Source organism: Corvus moneduloides, chromosome W (assembly GCF_009650955.1).
Source record: "Corvus moneduloides isolate bCorMon1 chromosome W, bCorMon1.pri, whole genome shotgun sequence".
Taxonomy (NCBI): Eukaryota; Metazoa; Chordata; class Aves; order Passeriformes; family Corvidae; genus Corvus; species Corvus moneduloides.
Window position 1 is genome coordinate 4,975,205 of NC_045510.1, and position 20,348 is coordinate 4,995,552.

Sequence of the window (20,348 nt, forward strand, 5' to 3'; positions counted from 1 at the left end):
TGGGCTCGTGCCGCAGCTGCACCAGGAACAAAAAGGGAGGTAAAAAGCACTTCTAATTTGCTCCATAACATGAGGTCATCCTCACATTTAGATGTTATAGTTTCTGCTAAGGACCTCTTCCATCGTATTCGGTGTGTAGCATTAGGATGGTGCTGTGGAAGTGCAAGACTCAGCTGGCCAAAGGTACAGGGCCCACCTACAGGCTTGGATGGGATACCTGACCAGGCACGATTCCCACAAATTAGGAAAAACCCTCTGGGTAACTTTCGAGGGAAAAATGTTCCAGGGGCTGCAAGAGATCGATTTCTCACGGTAACGTTGCACCATTCTAAGTCCCACTGTGAAGCATTGCCAACAGGATTAATCAAGGTGGGGCTGGATGTATTCATTTGACAGCCACTAAGGCTGCCCTCTTGGCATAAATTGCGTGAACTATTGATATAGATACAGGCTGTAGCATTAAGGGAATCAACTAGTTCTATTTCTTGTGGCTCAGGGCCCACCGGGAGTTTATCATCCCAGATATCATAGTCTAGTAGGCCATGAGTAATATTTTTTGTGGAATTCAACTGCCAAATAGGTTTGAACTGCTTCTGGGTCTCGATTACAAAGTTGTGCCATGTATTATTTGTTAGTGGTACTCTAATTAAGCATGTTAAAAATGGAGTACTGGGTGTGGCTAAAGAGGCACAGAATGTTGTGGTGTTCAATTCGCGTGCCAAGGAAACCCAGATATTATCTCTAGGGTCAAACACCTTAGGAGGGTAGGGAAGGTTGTGACCCATTACTGAGCCTGCGATTAGCAGCACGATGCTTAAACCGCCGGCAAACATGATCCCACTTTCTTGGTTCAACTTGCCACTGAATGGGGACCCCGATATTTAATTGGCAGGAGGATTGCAAAACTACAGAGTAACTATCTGCTAAGATCTTTTTTGCTAAATGCTGTACTGACCACGCTAGTTCTCTTAGCCTCAGATCTTCAAGATTTTCAATTAATTGCAAACTGTCAATGATATTTTTGCCTGTGAGTTGTACTAATGCTCCTTGAGCCGTCTCACGGTGCCAGTGAAAACTGCAAGACTGACACCAAAACCCTTCTGATAGATGTCGCTGGTGGACCCACCACTGTAAATTACAACCTCCGCAAAACAATCTTACCCACGCCTTATGATCACTACAATTACATGCAAAGCAAGCAGATTGGCAAAAGCGTAAAAAGTGTCTCTGCAGATGTGGAAGGAGATGATCCTCTATCTCCTGTTCAGATTCCACAAGGAAGGTAACGCGAAACCGTTGCTCAACTTCCTGCAGGATTTGTGAGATCTTCCTCTGTACTCTTCTCGCTTTCCTCTGTTGTGGGTTGCTCATCAGTGACAACAGGCTTAGTCCATTTAGCTGGAACCCATAGGGGACAGTTGGCACAAAGTAGGTGAGTTTTTCATCCCTTGTGGCAATACAGTCCATTCAAATCGCCTGGCTGGTTCTCCTTTATTCAGGGCAGGTAAGGTAAAGGCGAAGCGCTTGGTGTCATCTGGGTGCAATGGAATAGTAAAAAAGCAGTCCTTGAGATCTATAATTAAAAGAGGTCAGTTTTGGGGCAACATAGCCGGATTGGGGAGACCAGGTTGTAGCGCCTTCATAAATTCCATCTGTTGATTTACTGCAGGAGGTCATGTAGAAGGCGAAACGCACCAGACTTCTTGCGTATGACAAAAATAGGAGTATTCCAAGGACTGACGGATGTGACCGGGTGTCTCACAGCGATGACACTTCATGGGCCACCTGGAGCTGGGCGAGGACGTGCTGCTGCCGCTTGGAGAGGAGCAAGGGTTGCCATAACCTGATTTTGAGAGCTGATAGCCTGTTCTTTAAGCCCTTCACCTAATTTTTCTAAGGCTTGTGCTAAGAATAGTTGCGAGCCAGTGGGCATGGTCGCAGCTTTTTCTAAAAGTTGCTGGACAGTCCAATCCCCTGGGGTGGAAGTAATAAGGGCACGGGTGGCCTGATTGCCATTTTGTAAAAGGCATTGCTTAAGCAACGGGTCATGCATATGCTCTTGAACCCCAGCTTTTGAAATGGCTTCCATAACTTTGTCAACAAAAGAGCCTAGAGACTCCTCTCTGCCTTGTTTGATGCTCATATACATTGGGATCCCACCTGGGGCTCGGACCTTATCCATGGCTTTTTTAGCAACTGCCATAGCTTCCCGTAGCTTGGCAGGTCCTAGTGCCGCTTGAGCTTCTACTCTCATGTGATCCCCTTCACCCATGAGCTCAGCCACTGTAACACCTGTCAAGGGATCTGCCGCTGGCCTGGGGACAGCAGCAGTAACAGCGGCTTCCTCCCTCCAGCGAGCTTCAAAAAGCAGTCGCTGATGCGGGGTATACATAAGCTTAGTAATGCCTTTAATGTCAGCAGGAAGAAGGGTAAAAGCGTTAAAAATATAATCAAGCATCTGTTTAACTGGTTCACTGGTTACACCGTAATTCCCCACCGTTGCTCGGAGCTGAGCTCGCAGCTTCTAATTAAGATTAGTCACCTGCGCAATACTGCCACCTCCTTGTGGATTCGGGACAAATAAAACAGGGAACGCCACGCTGTCTTGTGCAGCCGCTAGCATGTCAGAATCACCCTTTTGTAAGCCGTCACGAGCAACCGCAGCCCAGAGTTCTCTATGTCCCCTAGCCATGGCCTCCGCGAGGTCAGACTCTGCCCCAGGGACAGGCTCAGGGCTAACAAAGGGGTTTCGCGAACGAGAACAGTCCGGCGGAGACGGGTGAGGCAAGGGCGGTGGAGGAGCAGGCTGCAGCGGCTCCCGAGCCGGCTCAAGCGGCGGGGGGGGGGGAGGGGGGGGGGGGGGCCGCGGCGGAGCAGGCTGCGGCAGCTCCCCACCCGGCTCGAGCGGCGGGCAGGGCCGTGGCAGAGCAGGCTGCAGCAAGGAAGGCGTAGGAGGAGTAGGAGGTGGGGGGAGGGGAAGCGCGGAAGGCGACTCAGAGGCAAGAGCCTCAGGCGGGATTTGAACTGTAGCAAAGGTGGGGGGATTAGGTGGGCCAGAGAAAACAGAGGCACTGTGATCGCCGTAATGACGGTTCCGATCCTGAGCAATTTTAATTTTTTCTGCCGCTTTTTTCTCTGCCTGTACCATTAAAAGTTCATTGTGGACAACTCTCCATAGTTTAGAAATCTTTTTAGCTGGCTTATCATCATCTAAGACAAGATCTCAAAGTTCATCCCCATACGCGCGCCACTGACTTAATTCATGAATGGAGTGGGGGTCAGTGAAAAAACTATAAGAGCGCGCATGCGTTAAAAGAACGGGGAGGTCTTTCTCAAGATTAATTCCTTTAAAGTTACGCTTAAGTAAAAGAGCTTTAAAAAGCTCCTATGCTGCTTGCCTTTCCATACTTACGGTACCGTTGCTAGCTCTCCAGGCTTCGGCAGCACGTATCGGCGAGCCCGCCTGTACGGTCGCTCGGGCGCGGAGGTGATAGGCACGACGCGGCTGGGTGCTGCGTTTTTGCCGTACGCAACCTCTTTCGCCGTCCCTCTAGCTGCAGGACCCGAACCCAACGCAACTCCCCCATCGCATAAGGCAACATCTTCTGTTCGGGCGCCAGATGTTGGGTGGAGTCGCGGGAGACAAGCCTCACGGCATTGTGGTCAGCAAGTCTTGTTTATTGTAATAATCTACACATACTTATAGTACTACTAATTAGCTCATACATATTGCAAAAGCTGAGCTCCTTATTGGTGGGAGCTATTCCATGAGATCACTGTGGTCTTATCTTTTTCTCTTCCATATGGTTTCTTTCAGCTTACTTATCTGGACTCACATCCTGTTGTTTATACAACTCCTTGCACAAGGATTTAGTATCCTTGCCAAGTCTGCATCTTTACTAAGCCCGCTATGTCATCATGACCTTTGCTTTTTAGCCATTCTTCAGAAAGACTCTCAACACTTTTCCAGGCCCAGGATGGTGTTCCGGGCAGTAGCATGAGGCACAGGATAGGTCTCCAGCCATCCAGTGGTGGCTTCTACCATTGTGAGCACATAGCGCTTGCCTTGGCGCGTTTGAGGCAGTGTGATGTAATCAATCTGCCAGGCCTCCCCGTACTTGTATTTGGACCATCGCCCACCGTACCACAGGGGCTTCACCCGCTTGGCCTGCTTGATCGCAGCACATGTCTCACAGTCATGGATAACCTGGGAGATACTGTCCATGGTTAGATCCACCCCTCGGTCTCGTGCCCACTTATAAGTGGCATCTCTGCCCTGATGGCCTGAGGCATCATGGGCCCATCGAGCTAGAAACAACTCTCCCTTGTGTTTCCAGTCCAAGTCTACCTGTGACACTTCTATCTTTGCAGCCTGATCTACCTGCTTGTTGTTTTGGTGTTCTTCATTAGCCCTACTCTTGGGGACATGGGCATCTACGTGGCGGACTTTCACAACCAGCTTTCTTACTTGGGCAGCGATGTCTTTCCACTCTTCAGCAGCCCAGATTGGTTTTCCCCTACGCTGCCAATTCGCTTTTTCCCACTTTTCTAACCATCCCCACAGAGCATTGGCTACCATCCATGAATCAGTGTAGAGGTAGAGCTTTGGCCACTTCTCCCTTTCAGCAATGTCCAGGGCTAGTTGAACAGCTTTGAGTTCAGCGAGTTGGCTTGATCCACCTTCTCCTTCAGTAGCTTCTGCAACCCATCGTGTGGGACTCCATACGGCTGCTTTCCACTTTCGTTTCATCCCTACGATGCGACACGAACCGTCGGTGAAAAGAGCGTAGCGCGTGTCGTCTGATGGCAGTTGGTTGTATGGTGGAGCTTCTTCAGCACGTGTCACTTGTTCTTCTTCATCAGTGAGACCAAAGTTTTCACCTTCAGGCCAGTTTGTAATTATTTCCAAAATCCCAGGGCGATTCAGTTTTCCGATTCGGGCGCGCTGTGTGATGAGAGCAATCCATTTGCTCCATGTGGCATTGGTGGCATGGTGGGTAGAGGGAACCTCTGCTTTGAACATCCACCCTAGCACTGGTATTTGGGGTGCCAGGAGGAGTTGTGCCTCAGTGCCAATTACCTCTGAGGTGGCTTGGATTCCTTCATAGGCTGCCAAGATTTCCTTCTCTGTGGGGGTGTAGTTGGCCTCAGACCCTCTGTAGCTTCGGCTCCAAAATCCCAGTGGTCGACCTCGAGTCTCACCGGACACCTTCTGCCAAAGGCTCCAGGACAGGCCATGGCTCCCGGCTGCAGAGTAGAGCACGTTCTTCACTTCGGGTCCTGTCCTAACTGGGCCAAGGGCTACCGCATGAGCGATTTCCTGCTTGATCTGGGCAAAAGCTTGTTGCTGTTCAGGGCCCCAATGGAAATCGTTCTTCTTGCGGGTAACCAGGTAAAGAGGACTCACAATCTGGCTGTACTCGGGAATGTGCATCCTCCAGAAACCTATAGCGCCTAGGAAAGCTTGTGTTTCCTTCTTGTTGGTTGGTGGAGACATTGCTGTGATCTTATTGATGACCTCAGTGGGAATCTGACGCCGTCCATCTTGCCATTTCACTCCCAGGAACTGGATCTCTCGGGCAGGTCCCTTGACTTTGCTCTTCTTGATGGCGAAACCAGCTTCCAGGAGAATCTGGATAACTTTCTCTCCTTTCTCAAACACTTCTGTTGCGGTGTTCCCCCACACAATGATGTCATCAATGTACTGCAAATGTTCTGGAGCCTCACCTTTTTCTAGTGCAGTCTGGATCAGTCCATGGCAGATGGTGGGGCTATGCTTCCACCCCTGGGGCAGTCGGTTCCAGGTGTATTGCACACCCCTCCAGGTGAAAGCAAACTGAGGCCTGCACTCTGCTGCCAGAGGAATGGAGAAAAATGCATTAGCAATGTCAATAGTGGCATACCACTTCGCTGCTTTGGACTCCAGCTCGTACTGGAGCTCCAACATGTCTGGCACGGCAGCGCTCAACGGTGGAGTCACTTCATTCAGGGCACGATAGTCCACAGTCAATCTCCATTCCCCGTCAGACTTGCGCACAGGCCAAATGGGGCTGTTGAAGGGTGAGTGGGTCTTGCTGACCACCCCTTGGCTCTCCAGCTCACGGATCATCTTGCGGATGGGAATCACAGCATCTCGAGTTGTCCAGTACTGTCGGCGATGCACTGTCGAGGTAGCAATTGGTACTCTTTGTTCTTCCACCTTCAGAAGGCCGACTGCAGACGGGTTCTCTGATAGCCCAGGCAAAGCGTTCAATTGCTTAATGCCCTCTGTCTCCACAGCAGCTATTCCAAAAGCCCACCTGAGTCCCTTTGGGTCTCTAAAATACCCGTTCCGGAGGAAGTCTATGCCCAAAATGCACGGGGCCTCTGGGCCAGTCACAATGAGATGTCTCTTCCACTCATTTCCAGTCAGGCTCACCTCGGCTTCCACCAAGGTCAAATCTTGTGATCCACCTGTTACACCAGAAATAGAAACAGATTCTACCCCCACATGCTGCGATGGAATTATTGTACACTGCACACCAGTGTCAACCAAGGCATCATATTTTTGTGGTTCTGATGTACCAGGCCAACGAATCCACACAGTCCAAAAAACACGGTTTTCCCTGACCTCTACCTGGCTAGAGGCAGGGCCCCTCTATGCCTGGTTATCCTTCTTTCTCTGGGCCTGCACCTTAGAGGTTCCTTCATGGGAATCGGACATGTCATCGTCTTTTCCATCATTTCCGGCAATTTGGCTACAGGCAACTGGAGCTACTTCCTTTTTGGTAGATCCTCCTTTCTGAGACTTGCGCTCCTTCAATTCACTCACTCGTGCTGCCAGAGCAGACGTGGGTTGTCCACCCCACTTCCTCATGTTTTCCCCACTGTCACACAGGAAATTCCACAGCTCACTTCGTGGGATGTACCTTCTCTCTGGGGAACGTCCGCGGAGAAGGCACTCTTTAATCTCCTGGTGATTCCTTTCCATCTTATCTTCCAATTTCTGCATACGTGTTTCCACAGCTGCAATTCTTGCATGTGTTGGGCCATGCACAGAGTCTGCATATGCTCGGAGCTTCACTGCCATATCTTTCACAGTCTCATTTGCACCGTAGTCTGGTTTCATTATTGCTAAAGCAGAAGCGTATTCTGGTGGCCCAAGCTGTATGAGTTTTCGCCACATGTATGGAATAACTCTGGCCCGGTCTGGACTCCTCAATCCTGGGTCATGTGTGAAGACAACCTCTACCACCCCTAGTTCTCTCAGGCGTTGGATCCCTTGTTCTATGGTCTTCCACGGGGTTTGCTGCATGTAGAGATCATCTCTGTACATATATCTCTCAGCCACACCTGTCAAAATCCGTCTCCAGAGACTGGTAGAGTTAGCCTCCCTTTTCATCTCTTGGTCGATCACTGGATCATGTGACAGGGATCCCAAATGCCTCGCTTCAGCACCGTCCAGCATCACATCATCACCTGCAGCATCCCAAATACGGACCATCCAACTTATTATGGATTCATCGGACCGTCGGGTGTAATCCTTTCTTAGGCTGTGAAGGTCCTTTATGGACATGGACTCAGTAATGGTTTCTGTGCCTGAGTCCGCTGGTGGTTTTGAGGTTCCTTCCCCTGCATCATCATCATCTTTCACTGGGCGATCAGTTTTGGTTGTGTGCTTTTTCCTCGTGACAGGAGCCACTGTCAATGGCTTAGACTCTCCATCTGGTTTGGGCTTGCTGTCTGGTTTATCTGCAGCCTGAGTGACTGGGGTATCTGCAGGCTTTGCTGATTGATCTTCCTGCCTCTCTACCTTTACCTGCTGCAGTGTGCGATAGGCATATGCCAAAGCCCAGCATATTGCAAGGAGCTTGTTCTCATTAGAATTGTCATTGTATTTCTCTTTCAGATATTTTCCCACCTCAGCTGGTTTCTGAATTTGTTCAGATGGGAAATCCCAAACTATCGGGTCAGAGAATTTCTTTAGGGTTTGGCCGATGTCCTCCCATTCCCCACACCACTCAAGATGTTCCACCTCTGGGTCAGGTGTCTCAGCAGTCACCCTGGAAATCTGAGCTCTCATTCTAGACAAGCTGTGAGTTACATGGAGGAAGATTACCAGATTAAATACCAGGAGGGTGGTCTCTTTAACATCCAGGGGATACTGAACATTCTCAAAAGATAACCTATCAAATTTAAAGGGAAGGGAAACCCCATCTCCTCCTCCTCTAACAATCTGGGTACAATTACTAATAAATTCCCAAAACAGGCTACTGAAGCTAGGACTGGGGTTAGGACGGAGAAACCACTTATCATACACACCTCGAACAGCTGCTTGTACCTCTATCAACTTCTTATAAATCATTATCACCGAGCACAGCAAAATAGAAATCCTGATTCGTCTCCCTTCTCTGTAAAATTTACATACCAGGGACAAGATTGGAGCAAGTTGTGGATAGGCAAACAACCCTAGGGACCAAAAAAGCACTAGTACCTCAATGAAGCCTAAGGACCAGAAAGACATGAGTACATCGAGACAGAGAGACATTATGAACTCAACCAGCATAGTGACTACTTTACCCCAACACAGAATAAGTAAATTCAAACCAAAATGTAATTAGCACAGGTTGTTTTTTTTTTCACTTTCCTTCGGGCCACACAGTTGGGCGCCACTAAATTTGTTCCAGTTTGGGCAAATTTAGAAATATATATATATATCCTCTGAGAGAAGGCACAACCACCCCTCCCCCACCAGGTTCGGGAAAAAATAAATTTTCCTCGAAGGAAAGTGAAGAAGATAAAACTATTTATTTAACAAACACATGGGAAGGAAAATAATGTTAGATGGTAAAATCTTTCGCGGTAGAGGAAAAAACCTGGGAAAGTGTTCGAGTCCTCCCTTTGGTCTCCTCGGAGCTGGGGCTTGGGCCGGGGCCAGGCCCTCTGTGCCCGGTGGAAAGTCCTCCCGATGTGCTCTGATGTTACAGCAATCAAGCAGTCCAGTAGAAAAGGGGAAAAAATCCGGAATTCCAGAGAAGGAAATCCAAAGTCCAACTCTCAGTCTCTCTCCCGAGAACAAGAAGAAGAAAAACTGGCCAAAAACTGACTGGAAAAAAAACAAGCCGGGTGCTTCCTCCCTCCCCTGCCCCAGCTAGGGGAAAAAAAACCTGCTATCTTTTTGTAACCTTGAACGAGCTGCAAACTGCTTTGAGAAAGTTTTGCTCAGTTTTTTCCTTCCCCCTTTCAGGCTCAGTTTAGAGGCATAGAAAGGCACAAAAATTAATTTCTGGGCATAGGCAGCGATATGGGATACACATCATAAGGTCACCCCAAGACACCCCAAATTTAACTATGCTTTTAAATCACATGCACACAACCCATGACAAACAGTCCTTGCATTCCTTTGCAAGAGACTATGATGACACTCTTGATTTTTGGAATTTAGAAAAACGTGTTTTACCTTCTCTTTTTGTCCCAGGAGTAGTGACTGGGAAAGCATTTGGATTGTTAAATAAGTTAGGTTGATGGCTTGCTAAAAAGACTAATGCCACTTCACTTGCTCTATCAGGATTTTTAACTGATGTTGATTCTCTTAGACATGCCACCCTGCAAAATCGAGCAGCCATTGACTTTTTGCTGCTGGCACATGGGCATGGTTGTGAAGACTTTGATGACATGTGCTGTATGAATCTTTCTGACCACTCCAAATCAGTGTTTGCTAATATCAAAGACTTATAAATAAGTATCTCAAAATTAAGGGAAGAGGATGAATCTGATTGGTTCAATGCTTTGTTTGGTAATTGGCAACTTACTAAATGGGTTAAGTACCTTATGAAAATTGGATGTTTAATTGTAATTGTTATCCTTTTTATTTTATTCCTTGTGCCATGTTTATTGTCCTTTCTGCAAAGGGCCCAGCAGAGGACCATAAACGTTGCATTTATAGTTGAAAAACAAAAAGGGGGAACTGTGGAGACCAACAGCTGGACTGAAAGTCTCACAGATATTGATTTGGACACAATCACTGCGTACCCTTGAGAATTTGGTTTGTGCCCATGAGAATTCTAGCATCAACAGAAGCAAGAAACCAAAACAACAGAAGAAGAATGCACAGCTGTTTGTGGGAGGCTGTTTATGGGTTTAGAATGGGTGTTAGTTATAAGTGACCAATAATTTGTAATGTAGTAACCTTAGTAGCCAATGGACACGTAGCATGAGTGCCAAGAAAGTGTATAAAAGAGGCTTTGTAGAATAAAAGATGCTTTTAGCCTGGAGCAGTTGGTGCGTGTCTGTATGTGTCGTGATCGCCTCAGCAGCGACAACCCATGACTGCACATGCTGTGCTTGTTGAACTTTTATAGACGGTCTCACTCCCTCCAGACATGAAATGTTGTGGGATTCTATTTGGAGGAGACACCCCTGAAAAGGTAAGGGAAGCAGCAACCACAGTGTGGCAAGCACTTCAGGAAGTAGAAGTTGAGATTCCACCTGAGAAATGTCAAGGACCGTATAAAGTTTTCGGATACTTGGTGGATAGCAGGCAGTGTGGAAATTCCTCCAGACATCATAAGGAAAATAGAACAGCTGCAGATGCCCCAATCTAGGGAAGAATTACAACAATTAATGGGAACTTTAGGATATTGGAGAAACCATGTACCTGGATTTTCTATCATTGCTTGCTGTCCTGGGTACAGAGAAAAGGGGATGAAATTTTCAGCGTTGTTTATTATAATACCATTCACATCAGCCATGGGCGTGGTTTTGGTAGAGAAAATGTCATGCCCAGAACCAAAAGGGGACTCATTTTGTCTGGCTCACTGAAGTGAAGGGATCATCAGACCCTGTCACTGTACGATCCACAGGTCTTTTCCCATTTTACAAACCCTCCAGGATGCTTAGGCAGGACAAGGGGGCTGAGAAGAGGTGGTGGGGCCTCTCCCAAGCTGAACAGTGCTAAAGTGACAGCTCCAGAACTGCAGCTGGGACGGGTGGGGGCCGGGGGTGCAAGTTTTGGTTCCTGGTGGGACCTTTTTCCTCCCCCCCCCAACGGGGCAGTGACCTGAGACAGTGGCACTGACACCCAGTCCAGCCGAGCCAAAAAGGAGTCCAGCAGGTGGCAGGAGGAGGCAGTAAATGGCAGGACCAACCTCACACACACACACCACCGCTGCCACAGAGAGGGAACAGGGAAACTGACACTGCAAGCCTGGATTTGCCCCGGCAAGGCCAGCACACCCCATCCATCACCAGAATCACTTCATAAGCAAATGCTTTCCCTTTTTTTTTTGTGTTCCAGGGGAAAAAGTTGAGCTGGGAAAGCCTCTCTGCCATCTTTTTCCTCTGGGCTATGTGGGCTGCCCAGGCGGCTGCTATATTTTCTTTGTTCCGGGGGCTCCACATGACTCAGCACCTTTGGATCTAGTGGCTATTGCTGTTTTCTTTTAGTAAACTTAGTTTTTCACATATATCTTTTCGCATTTGTCTCTCCTTATTGGTAGAGGGGGAGAGGTTAAAACTGAGGCAAGGTAACTAATTTTGGAATCTTAAACTAAGACACTCGCCCACTGTATTCACTTTTACAACAGGGAAAACAGTGGGAGTGGAACCCAGAACATGAAAAGGCAGTCAAAACTCTAATACAGGAATTAAAGATCGCAGGATGGAGTTTTGCTGAATGTGGTACTTATTGTAATCTGTTCCAAACTGGCCCTGATGAACCAAAGAGATCTTTACTATTCAGCTCAACTTCTGAGACATTCTGAGAGGGAAAATGGACCTTTGTAATTAGCCCAAGCTGTTAACTTGAGCCACTAAGGGGTAACCTGTCTGGACAGACCCCGCCGAGACCTGTATTGTTTTCTCTTCCCATGAATGATACCAAGAATGATGCCAGCACACCCTCACTTAAGATGAAGCTATAACCATCAAAGGATGGCTTATCCTTCTTGCAGGAGCAATCATTGCCAGCAGGAACCAAATTTGGTTCACACATCAGCAGTCCTAACTCACAGAGTGGAGATCCTCACTTTTTATTTATGTAAATTAATACTGTAACTATAATACATTCTGTACCATACACACTTCTCAGTTGTGGGTGCAATTTACTATGGCAGAAATCATAAAGGAAGGACATGAGGGCAATTTGCCCACTGAAATTCAAAAGGTAACCTGGGATAATGCAACTAAATTGTAAAGTGAATTCCACTCTTGGTGGTAGCCAGTTAATTTCACTTATGACCCCACCAACAGTAAAGCCACAGTTTTTGTTTTAACAATACACAATTCTTTGGCATATCCCACATACCCAATCATTGTGTTAGGATTAAATCCCAACCAAGCTGTACTCTGTCCCCTGGAGCATAGAGTATGGACCCAATGGGATAGAAATAAATGGCAAACTATTGATGTCAATGCATGCGTTGTACAGGAACAACAAGGATTCATTCGTGACAGTAACACCATCAGAGTTCAAGACATTTGTCTTGACATGGAATAACATTTGTAATTTTGAGATACATCCTGATGAAACCCCCAAAACCATACTTGTACATATTGGAAAAGGATGTGCTTGTATGAGAACCCCTTAAGATTCTGTATTTGTAGATAATCACATTGTAGATACAAGAAATCACTCTAATATTTGTGTCGGTGACTTTGTTGACATTATCGGATGTGATTTCAGTTACTCAGCTCCTGTTACATCTTATCAATTGATAGCCCTATTGGAATGAATCTCACCTTGATAAGAAAGCTGCTATTGAAGCAAGCTCAGCAAAATGGACAAAAGGCTTCAATTACTGCTCATCATGATGTGGAAGAAATATATTGTGTGCTAGAACAAGTGAAGGAAGACAGACACCACTGATGATGGGACACCTTCTTTGAATGGTCACATACTGCTACAGGACTTCTAATAAGAATGTTTTATCCTCTGGTTGTCCTCCTAATATCAACCATAATATGTTTTGCTCTAGTAATGATGAATGTAAAACCTTGGAATATGATGAAGCAATTAACCTACTTGTTATCTCTATGTAACATGAAATCAATTGATATACCATGCAATATGTATATGCAGGATGTTTTATGCAACATGCATGATTGGTGTCCCAAATTCATGTTGAGTTTGTGTAGCTTGAGTTGACTATAGTCACCAGGTGGGTAATGTGGGGAGAAGACCAAAAAACAAAATTCAGCAAGGGGTGCATTTAGCAGGGGGGATGGTTCCGAGCGCAGGGGAGCTGGCCGAAGTCACGATACAAACACTGATACGATTTGAGCATCGTTCTCCCTTTATTGTTTACTTTCACTCACTTCTATCTACTTTACAAAGATTCACGCCCTATTCCCACGGGACAGCCTCTAAGCAGCGGGGGAGCCGACCAGAATGTAGCTTTTCCCAAGTCTGTTCAAGGCTGCCTGCTGTCAGGTGTCTTGCAAGCCTGTCTGCAGGCTGAGGCCCCTTCAGGGGTTCTTCTGCAGGAACCCTGGGGTGCCCAGACTGCCCAGACTGTCCTGGGGCATCATATGCCCCTGTTCCACGAGGAATCCCTCTACAGGTGCATGTTTTGGCTATAACTTACCAGGGACAAACTGTCTGCAGACCTTACAAGCAGGAACATTGAGGGAGCTTGGTGTACTGAGAGGCATGAAACAAAGGATGGAGCAACATGGAGATGTTGCCTAAAATCAGAAGAAAAACTTTCCAAACAATATTAAAATGATAACATAAATAGCAGTCTTTTAATTAAAGTTTTCAAGTGCACAAAATATAGCTATGCACACATGCGGCATCGGATTTTCACAATTTTTATAAGTTTAACTAATTAGTATATCTAACAAATACATCCAATAGGAGGCTAGTTGTCCTGGTAACCCACCCTTGGACCTGCCCCATTGGAGTCCCTCCAAGGGGTTCTTAGCCGTTGTAGTGGTTTGGTCCAAAATACTCATTACTGTTTATCTTCTGTGAGATAAGAATTAGGAGAAACGCAAAGCAGGCACCAAACTTGAAAGAATATAAAGAAGTTTATTAACAGACCTAAAAGAGGGGAAAAAAAAATTATACCACCTTCAGAACTCTCCTCCCCCCACCTTCCTCCCTTCTCCTACTGACAATGTAAAAAGACAACCCTTAAGATGTTCAGTCTGTTTACCACTTCCATAATAACCTTGCTCAGTCCATTTAGAAAGAGAAGTCTCTTCTTGCTCATGCTATGAAAACATTATCAGAATGAGACAGCCGCCCACTTCCAAATATTGTTCAGTCCATTTAGGAAGAGGTCTCTCTGCTCGCGATGTGAGTCTCTTCCTACGACTTGCAGCTTTCCCCGCAACTGCTTTCGAGGGTCCACTCTTGAAGTTTTTGGGGTACAATTTTAAGGTTGAGCCGTTCAGAAACAAAAACAGAGGCCCTTCTCCTTCCCTGGGAGCAAAGGGTCTTCCTCATCTTCATCGTTAGGACTATCTCTGGGGGCATCTCTAGGAGCTGAGGTTTTCTCCTTTCCCATTTGGAGCAAAAGTCCTCATCTGGTCCATCTCTAGGAACAGAGGTTTTCTCCTTTCCCGTGTGGAGCAAAAGTCCTCATCGCTTCCATCTCTCCCTGTCCAAACTTCTCATGAAATTACAGCTGCTTCAGCATCTGCCTATCTCAGCGCAGGTGCTTTTGCTTACGAGTTGAACACTCCACCCCCCATATCTTCATGAAATTACAACGGGATACTGTGATATATCATAGCTTCACAACAGAATTTCAGCTTTAAGCATCTCCTCTCTCTCTTCCCTCAGGTTTTCAGCTCTTCACAGCAATAAAAGGGTTAATTTCACCTTGGCCTTGCAGCTTTGCAGCTGGAATGTTGAAGTTTTCTTATCGCAGTGGAGAGGGGGGAGAGCCAAGCCGCTCCGACTGCCCACGGCAAGGCAGTGGGGGGGGGGGGTTCCATGACTGGAACAGGTCCATCGACTCCAGGATGGCCGTGGCCCTGCCCGGCCTGGCCCAAGCAGGGCCTGGCCGGGCCCGCTGGCCCCCACATGGGGCCCGCAGCCACCTGTCCCAGCACCGGAAACGAGAGAGAGCTTGGGGGGAGTTTGTCTATTCTTAAGTGTGTATCACAGAGGCGGTCACAACTTTAAGTGGCTTAAAGAATTGTCCATATTCAAACTGGCCAGCTGATAGGTTCTATCAGGTCCCAGAGGAAACTGTAAGCACCCCTTAGCAAGGATATCCCTTCTGGGACTATGCTTGCTAACCTATGACAGCCCTATATCTTGTTATGTCTCCCAAGTGCTGATATAAAACAGGATGTCCTTGTTAGAAATTCTTTTCTTGAAAATAAGACTAAATAGAATTTCAGGAGTGTGACATAATGTGTGAGAAAGGGGAACTACTGTTCTAAAATGTAAGAAAGTGATAGAAACTATACAGCTATATATTTAAAACCTACAAAGCTACAAATATATGAAAAAGCTAAAAATCTTTCAGCATCAATGGTGTGTTGAAATCAATGCAGCTGATGGGATCTAAGACAAAGGAGTGATCCAGACAGTAGCTGAAAGCTGAACTTTGCTTCATTAACTCATAAATACATATTACTTTTCATGCCCCCACATATGCTAATGACTAAAGTCACCCAAACTCCACCTAAACATGAAACGTCATCAAGTGTAACTTTACCTTTCCCCTCCATCCAATAAAACAGCATAAATATGTCTTAAGTGGGGAGGGAGGTGAGAGGAAATTCCACCTGTGTATCCTGGGACAGTTGATGGGTTGTACCCATCTCCTCTCCCATAGGGACGCCTATTGGGTAAGACTAGAACACTTGGCTATACTGAGTGCTTCTTCAGGAAATTCAGAAAGCAAGCTTGTGTTTGTGATCTTACCTTTAGTGCTATATAGTCACCTTACAATCCAATGTATTCCTTGCCAGCTGTATTATTCATATTTTAGGTGTTCACATGTGCTTCTGCAGACAGTGTATTTATCACTGGCAATCCAATAAGAACCTGCATTTCTGTTGCTCAATAAACAACACTATTTTGCATCTGGCTTATTGAACACAACTGAACTTCTAGTCTGGCTGTGAGAGTTCATTGGGCCCGACCAGACTTAGTGTCTCTCACTGTGAATCCATAATCATGGTAGTTCTTATTGAACATGACTGGATTAATAGTGCCACATTGGTTCTGCATTTCTGTTGCTTAGTGTTTAATTGGTCATCACTTAGAATCTAAGCCCAGCTGCCCCCAGCCACTACACATGCTGAACCCTTGATTCCTGGGAAGTGGATGAATATCGCTTGCTGATGGGAAGGAGAGAATAACATCTTTTGTTCTTTTCTTTGGTTGCATGCACAGGATCTTTGGTTTTGCTTTATTCAACTCCCTTTATCTTGACCCGTGAGGTTTTTTCCATCCTATTTTCTCCCCTCTTTGTCCTGCTGAGGAGAGGAGTAATAGAGCAGCTTGGTGAACAACTGGCATCCAGCCAAAGTCAACCTACCACAAGCATCTCTGGTTTTATGCTTCAGGAAAAAAATCAGGAAGCTGGAAAGTGCTTTAAGTTCCACTACTGCCTGCTTGTAGTATTATTTAATATGTATAACCATAATAAGGTACAGAAAATTTTAAAAAAGGAAAAAAATTAATTTATCTGCTTTATAGGGAGAGTCAGAGGCTGAGGGGGTGTCTCCCTCTGTGCCAGTGACCAGCTGGAGTGCATGGAGCTCTGCCAGCTGGGATTAAACCATGACACTGGGGATGGATGAGGAGCTGACTGAGAGTTTATGGGTCAGGATTAAAGGGAGGGCAGGGACAGGGGATGTTATAGTGGGGGTCCACTACAGGCAACCTGACCAGGAAGACCAAGTGGATGAGGCCCTGTAATGACAGACAGGAGCAGCCTCATGTTCACAAGCCCTGGTCCTCATGGGGGACTTCAACCACCCTGACATCTGCTGAAGGGACAGTACAGCAGGGCATAAGGAATCCAGGAGGTTCCTGGAATGTGTTGGTGATAACTTCCTCTGCCAAGTGATAGAGTCAACGAGGAGAAGTGCTATTCAGGACCTTGTTCTCGCCAACAAAGATGGGCTAGTGGGGAATGTGAAGCTCAAGGGCAGCCTTGGCTGCAGTGACCATGAAATGGTGGAGTTCGAGCTCCTTGGGGCAGCAAGGAAGGTGCATAGGAAGCTCACTGCTCTGGACTTCAGGAGAGCAGACTTCGGTCTCTTCAGGGGTCTGCTTGGTAGAGTGCTGTGGGATAAAGCCCTAGAGGGAAAAGGGGCTCAAGAAAGCTGGTTAATATTCAAGGATCGCCTCTTCCAAGCTCAGGAGTGATGCATCCCAATAAAGAGGAAATCAGGCAAAAATGCCATAAGACATCTGCATGGATGAACAAAGAGCTCCTGGACAAACTCAAACACCGAAAGGAAGCCTGCAGAGGGTAGAAGCAGGAACAGGTAGCCTGGGAGGAAGACGGAGAGATTGTCTGAGCAGCCAGGGATCAGGTTAGGAGAGACAAAGCCCTGAGAGAATTAAACATGGCCAGGGACATCAAGGGCAACAAGAAAAGCTTCTATAGGTATATGGTTGTTTTCCAAATGTCTGTCGGCAGTTGTATGCAACTGCATGGAATGAAATTAGAAGTTCTACAGGGATTAAGAGGCTAATCATCAAATAATATGACACAAACTGATCTCTTCCATGAAGGGTCAGTGGAACCCATCTATTTTGTATTAAAAGTGAAATAGCTGACTGTAGAGAAATGTTCTTATTGTAGCTATTTGATTGGTATCCTCCTAGCTGGAGACTGGGACCCAGGAAGAAGGATATAAATGGATCAGGTTTGGACTGGCTGTGTGGCTGGTGCCATGTTCAAGGTTCTGAGTTCTATGATCTTGGATGCACCTTTAAAAGACAGGGCATATTGACACTTGATGAGGCGCACATGACCAGGTGGGAAAAGAGTGTTCTGGAAGCTGGCTGGCTGGACTTATTAACAGAGCTTTAAACTAGATTCAGCGGGGGAAGGGGATGTACTTCTGAGTGTCAGAGAACCAGGAAACACCAACATTTTAGGAAGCAGGAGGGAAATACCTGTAAATTGCCCCAAAGGACTTTTTTGCCTCAGTTTTCACCTGCAAGTGCTCCAGCCACACTGCCCAAGTTGCAGAAGGTGAAAGCAGGGACTTGGAAAATGAAGAACTGCCCATTGTGGAAAATCAGGTTTTAGACCATGTAAGGAACCTGAAAAGTCCATGGGACCTGATTAGATGCATCCACAGGTCCTGAGGGAACTTGTGCAGAAAGTGGCTAAGAATATCCATCATATTTGGGAAATCATGGCACTCTGGTCAAGTTCCCACTTGCTGGAAAAAGGAAAATATAACCCCCATTTTTAAAAGGGAATATAAGGAAGACGCAGGGAACTACAGACCAGTCACTCACCTCGGTGCCGGGCAAGATTGTGGAGCAGATCCTCCTGGAGACTATAAGGCACATGGAAAATAATGAGGTTATTGTTGATAGCCAACAAAGCTTCACTAAGGGAAAATCATGCCTGACAAATTTGGTGGCCTTCTACAATGGGGTTACTGCAGTGGTGGATGGGGGAAGGGTGACTATTACTGCAGGCCTGGGCCCTAGGGTATATTACCATGTCCCTCAGCCATAGGGAGGAGGAGGAGAGAAGATCCAGCAGGCAGGAATTGTGCAGCAAGATTGATTTATTTAATTATTTTACAAACTCTTTTATGGACTTTTTTCTTCATAGTCTAATTGGACAAAGGACCAGCCACCCCTTGGGGTGATTGGCTAAAATCCTAAAACATCCATTGTCAAAATATTTTCTACTATACCATAAACAAGACTTTTCAAGGTTGCAAGTGGCTTGGTTGTTTACATACTCTGCTACCTCTTCTGTAAGAGAGAAAAATCTCTCACGGACTTAGAAAATAGCAAGAAAATCCTTGCAAGCAGCATTTTTGTATATACAATTCCCCTTTTTTGTTTGATAAGATAACAACTCTACTATTAATCCTAAATAGAAATTTACATCAGTTATTAATTCTACATATAGCCTTAAGGCTTTAACTATCTGACTCCATAACAAGAAATTTAAAGTTCAGTCTCTGCTTGTAGAAGGACCATCTGCCTGATGGTTGACATCTTGGTCATCATCAGAAGAGTCATTAGGCTGATGATCTACATTCTGGTCGCCATTTGGATGGTTGGTGTCCTGGTCATCATTTGGAGGTTGCCTGTTCTGCCTCTGGTGCCGTAGGTCAGGGCGAACGCATTTTGAAGGTAGCCACCATACCCCAGTATCTGTGGAAACGCAAGCATACCCATGACCCCAAGCGATAAGCTCATGAGGGCCTTCCCACTGGTTAGTGAGTAAATTCCGTACCCAGACTTTGGCCCGGGGCAGTTGTGTCTCGCCTGCAGACTGCAATGAGAGAAAATGATTCAGAATAACAGGATTATTTGAATTTTGTGGTACTGTAAGGTCATTAATTGTATACAAAGGTTTTGCGAGTCGGCTCTGTGCGGTTTCTCCATGCATTCCCCTTTTCTGTTTGTCCAAAACATGCTTCAAGGTACCATGAGCGCATTCGACAATGGCTTGGCCAGTAGGAGAATGTGGGATACCAAAGGTATGGTCTACACCCCATAGGTGTAAGAACTGCCGCGTCTTCTCCGAGGCGTAGGCAGGACCATTATCGTTTTTCACAGAAGCTGGCATGCCCAGGACTGAGAAAGCCAATTTCCAAAGGGCAATGACATCACGGCCCTTCTCTCCAGTGTGAGCAGTAGCCCACAAAGCTGAGGAGAAAGTGTCAATAGACACATGCACATATTTCAGCCGACCAAATTCTGGGATGCGAGTTACATCCGTTTGCCAGATCTGCAAGGCTTTTAGCCCTCTGGGGTTTACCCCCACTGGCAAAGGCGCAGCGAGTCCATGACAGCACAAGCGCTGACAATGTCGCAATCTTTGGTTGGCGTTAAATGAAACTGCTTCTGCATGGTATGTGCACTTTGATGGAAGAAACCGTGCGATGCCTTGGCTTGTGCAATTTTGTCAGGCTGAGGCCCTACCCACGCAGGGTTGGCCAGCATGTCAGCCCTGACATTGCCTTCTGTTAGAAACCCTGGTAAATTGGTGTGGCTTCGAATGTGCAGAATGTAATATGGATGCACTCGAGCCTGAATTGCAGACCACAAGGTTTGCAACAGCAAAAACAGAGCCGCATTGTTCACCTCCTTCAGAAGTGAACAATCTAAGTGTTGGGTGATATCTGCTGCATAAGCAGAGTCAGTAACCAAATTCAAAGGTTCCTGTGAGAATCGTTGAAAAGCCATGGTA

General features: G+C 46.4%; 1 long non-coding RNA gene across 1 annotated transcript; it reads right to left on the reverse strand.

Annotated features, from left to right (window-relative positions):
- Window positions 1-779: 779 nt before the first annotated feature.
- LOC116437436 lies at window positions 780-3,954 on the reverse strand. The gene is made up of 2 exons (XR_004237299.1): window positions 3,413-3,954; window positions 780-1,534 (listed from the first exon to the last, which is right to left on the reverse strand). It is a non-coding gene; the product is annotated as an uncharacterized LOC116437436 (long non-coding RNA).
- Window positions 3,955-20,348: the final 16,394 nt, after the last annotated feature.